The 5254-nt window shown below is 36.7% G+C and overlaps 1 pseudogene across 1 annotated transcript in view; it reads left to right on the top strand.

The window, feature by feature from the left end:
- The window catches only part of LOC116563417, a 14232-nt pseudogene extending 9787 nt beyond the window's left edge, over positions 1–4445 (top strand). The window contains exon 2 of the transcript XR_004274389.1: positions 3855–4445. The product of XR_004274389.1 is annotated as a 60S ribosomal protein L14 pseudogene (transcript). The remainder of the gene's footprint in view (positions 1–3854) is intronic.
- The last annotated feature ends 809 nt before the right edge of the window (positions 4446–5254 follow it).

The raw sequence follows: 5254 nt of genomic DNA, 5'->3' as shown, positions 1-5254 counted from the left end.
TATATGTGTGTGTGTATATATATATATGTGTGTGTGTATATATATATATATGTGTGTGTGTATATATATATATATGTGTGTGTGTATATATATATATATATATGTGTGTGTGTATATATATATGTGTGTGTGTATATATATATATATATGTGTGTGTGTGTGTATATATATACACACACACATTTATATACGCCCTTTCTGGGACTTCCCTCAAAAGACAGAGTGAAGGGAAATTCTCTGGGAAATATGGCATATATATATGGGATATATATTGGGGATGGATATATATATATATATATATATACACACACACACCCCCTTTCTGGGACTTCCCTGAAAGACACAGTGAAGGGAAATTCTCTGGGAGATCTATGTATGTGTGTGTATATATATATGTATGTATGTGTGTGTGTGTGTGTGTATATGTATGTATACATATGTACGTATGTATATGTATGTAGGTATATGTATGTGCATATATATATATGTGTCTATATATATATAGATATACACCTTGCTATATATATAGACATGTATATATATACACACACAGACATATATATATATATGCAATATATATAGGATATACACAGGATATATATGTGTATTTTTATATGTGTGTATATATTTATATTATATATATATATTTATATTTATATTTACATATATTTATATTATATATATACATCACAGTTTCTTTATTCAGTTGGCCATTGATGAACACCTAGGTTTTTTCCACTTCTTGGCTATGGTAAATGAATAATGTTACAATGAACACGTGCCCATTTTACTCTCTATATGTATCTCATAACATTATGTTGTATACTTTATATACAAAAAAATGTTTTTAACGCAATAAAATAAAGGCTTTGTGGTATAAGAAAAAAGAAGATGAAATGGGCTACAGGTGCATGCAGGTTTATGAGCTGTAGCAATTAGGTCCTCTTGGATGGCCAGGAACTTGCAAGGAACATGATTAAAATAATTGTGATGAGAAAATCCGTGGAAGACTTATGGGGATACACCTTTCTCAATGTGCAAAACAGGTGAAGATATTTGCCCATGAAAATTCTCACCAAAGGGTAAGCTAGGCAGAAAAAGGTTTAATATTCAAGTGGAGAGCCATTCCATGGACACTGGTCAGTTTCATACCCTAGCCACCCCTGTCATTGCCCACCGGGCTCATGAACAGAGAGGCAGGGATTGGGTTATGTATGGGCTCATCAGCATGGACTTCCACTCATCAAGGCCAATGTGGTTACAGTCAAGGCTGAATGTCCGATTTGTCAGCAGCACAGACCAACACGGAGGCCCCAGTATGGCATCACTCCCCAGAGTGATAAGCCAGGTATTGTATTGACCCACACTTACATCATGGAAAGGCCAGCATGTTGTGCCTACTACAATAGGCATTTATTTTGGTTACGGATTTGCCTTCCCTATACACAACGCTTTTGCTAAAACTGCCATCTGTGGATTTACAGAATGCATTATTCACTGTCATAATATTCCATACAAGTTTTCTTCTGATCAAGGCACTTACTTCATAGCAAATAAAGTGCAGCAGTGGGTGCACATTCATAAAATTCACTGGTCCTACCATGTTTCCCACCATCTTAAAGAAGCTGGCCTGATAGAACAGTGGAATGGCCTTTTGAAAACTCAGTTATGGCATCAGCTAGGTGGCATTTCCTTGCAGGGCTGAGTCAAAGTTCTCCAGGAAGCTATATATGCTCAGTATATGGTGCTGTTTCTCCCATTATCAGAATTCATGAGTTTAGGAAATGAGGGTAATATCTCTCAGTATTTCTCCCTAGTTGCTAGCAAAACTTGTTTCCTGTACCTATGACCTTATTCTCTTATGGTTTAGAGGTCTGCATTCCACAATGAAGAATGATTCCATGAGGAGACCCAACAATGATTTCATTGAACTGGAAGTTGAGACACTCCCAGCCACTTTGGACTCCACTTGCTTCTGAATCAACATGCAAAGAAATGAGTTACTCCACTGAAAGCGGTGATTGATACTGACTACTAACGGGAAATTGGGCTACTCCGGCATGGAGATGAGCAAGAGTGTGTACAGGAGATTCCTGAGGTGTGCCTTACCACGCTTGTGATTCACGCCAATGGAAAACTACAATGACCCCATTCAGGCAGGGACTATTAATGGCCCAGACACTTCAGGAATGAAGGTTTGGGTTATCTCACCAGGTAAAGAACTACGACCAGCTGAGGTGTTTACTGAGGACACAGGGAATAAGGAATGTGTAGTGGAAAAAGGTGTTTATTAATACCAGCTACCACTGCATGATCAGCTGCAAAAGTGAGGACTGTAATTATTTCTTTCTCATGTTGTTATAAACTTTACTGTATGTGCATGTATACTTATAAACATATTTATATTTTTATATGTTTATACATCTATGTATAACACATATCAAATATCTTTGTTTTCTTCCCTCCTTTATTGCCTTATCATCTAACATAAGATTTATTAATAATGGTTAACTTTACATCACAGCATTTAGATTAAAGCATATCAAGGAGAAGAATGAACATTACCAAAGGATTTGCATCCCCTTCTAGGTAAATAATTAGTGTGTGTTCGATTATACAAAGGATTGTTGTATCCTGATCCTTAGAATGATGACTTTGTGATGGTTTTCATTTGGAGGTAAAGTAGGTTTAACTGGATATATATGAGTGCCACGTTGACAAAGGGTGAGCTGTGGTGGTTACTTTTATATGTCAACTTGAATAGGTTATAGTGCCCAGTTATTTCATCACACATTAGTCTAGGTGTTCTTGTGGAGGTATTTTGATGTGGTTAGCATATGAAATCACTTGGTTTTAAGTATAGAAGATTATTCTCAATAATGTGGGTAGTCCTCATGCAATCACTGAAAGGCCTTAAAAGCAAACACTGAGGTTTCTCTGATAAAGAAATTCTGTTTCAAGTCGGCAGCACCAACTCCTGCCCAAGAGTTTCCATCCTGCCAGCCTACCCTATGGAGTTTGGATTTGTCAGCCCACACAATTGCATAAGCCAATTTGTTTAAGTGGATTCTTAAAATATGCGTACACATAAATAGATATTCTACGGGTTCTGCTGAACTCCAAAACCCTGACTGATACAATTGCGTATGCCACTGAGATTTTATTGTTTTATTATGTAATGTTATGTGACGATAACTGACTAAAATAACGTATTTCATTTTTTTGAAAAAACATTGAAATATTGATGGCAGTTTATCTTGATCATATTATTTAGAAAAAAAATACTGTCAATCGGTCCCATTATCTGGATTTTATGAGATACTCACTTCCTGCTATTTCCAAAGCCTGGTTGATCAGTTGCCTTATCACTTTGGTGAAATGGTCCACATCTTCCCAAAACATTCTTTTATAGTTTGAACTGATCAGATTTGGATTTGGTCTTTTGTACCCAAACAACTCTAAGAGAGCATATTTCTAGGTATTCCTGAAAATCTTTTAAACACAAGCAACAAGTATCAGCAATTTAATAACGTAAGTTTCAGAATATAATATATACTAGATGTTTCTATGTTATACTATAAAAACTATGGGAAAAACACTTCATTTGTAGCTGGCTTATTAGTAACATAGGTGTGATGGTTAATAATGAGTGTCAACTTTATTGGATTGAAGGATACAAAGTATTGATCCTGGGTGTGTCTGAGAGGGCTTTGCCAAGGAGATTAACATTTGAATCAGTGGGCTGGGAAAGGGAGACCCACCTTTAATCTGGGTGGGCACCGTCTGATCAGCTTCCAGCATGGCTAGAATATAAAAAGTAGGTAGAAAAACGTGAAAGGACAAGACTGGTCTAGCCTCCCAGCCTACCAGGGCTTTGGTTGATGGACCTTGCACTCAGGTGAGGAGACAGGCCATGCCTTTCAAGTGCATGCAGCTCACTGATTTCACCCTCAAGTTTCCACACAGTGCCCACCAGAAGTATGTCCGGCAAGCCTGGCAGAAGGCAGACATCAATACGAAATGGGCAACCACTCGATGGGCCAAGAAGATTGAAGCCAGAGAAAGGAAAGCCAAGATGACAGGTTTTGATCGTTTTAAAGTTATGAAGGCAAAGAAAATGAGGAACAGAATAATCAAGAATGAAGTTAAGAAGCTTCAAAAGGCAGCTCTCCTGAAAGCTTCTCCCAAAAAAGCGCCTGCTGCTAAGGGTGCTGCTGCAGCTGCTGCTAAGTCACAGCAAAAAAGATGACCGCTGCAGGCAAGAAGGCTCCAGCCCAGAAGGCTCCTGCCCAGAAAGTCACAGGCCAGAAGGCAGCGCCTGCTCCAAAAGCTCAAAAGGGTCAAAAACTCTAGCCCAGAAAGCACCTGCTCCAAAGGCATCTGGCAAGAAAGCATGAGAGGCAGTTATACAAAGTAATAAAGGTTCTTTTCGACATGTTGGCAAATCTATTTAAGTCTTTGGATTTAAAGCCTGTTGCTGAGGCTGGGGTTAGGAGGCAGACTGATAGTAGGATTATAATAAACATTGAATAATCAGTGAAAAAAAAAAAAAGTCTGCCCTGGACATCAGACTCCAAGTTCTTCAGTTCTGGGACTGGGGCTGGTTCTCCTTACTCTCCTCAGCTTGCAGACAGCCTATCGTGGGATGTTATGATTGTGTGAGTTAATACTTAATAAACTTCCCTTTATGCATGTCCCCTTTATATATATGTGTACACACACACACACATATATATGTGTTTATATATATATATAAAGGAGACATACATAAAGGGGAGTTTATATATATATACACACATACACATATATGTGTATATATATATACACACACACATACATATATATACACACATATATGTGTATATATAAACACATATATATGTGTGTGTATATATACACACACATATACATGTGTATATATCCACACATATATACACACGTATATATATAAACATGTGTGTATATATACATACAAATACATATATGTATAGATACACACATGTGAATATATATATACACACATATATGTATGTGTATGTGTGTATATATATATGTATATTAGGATATATATTTACATACATATATATATATATATATCCTATTAGTTCTGTCCCTCTAGGGAACCTTGACTAATACAATAGGTTAACTAACATCATTATTGAAAATATAAAATTTAGACTTTTTTCAAAGAACAAAACTGTATTTTTCTGTTCTAGAGACACTTTCATCTTCTCCATATTACTCTTTTTCTTAT

Source organism: Sapajus apella, unplaced genomic scaffold (assembly GCF_009761245.1).
Source record: "Sapajus apella isolate SASKATOON/1434 unplaced genomic scaffold, GSC_monkey_1.0 scaffold35, whole genome shotgun sequence".
Lineage (NCBI taxonomy): Eukaryota > Metazoa > Chordata > Mammalia > Primates > Cebidae > Sapajus > Sapajus apella.
This window is presented reverse-complemented; position numbering and strand designations above follow the sequence as displayed.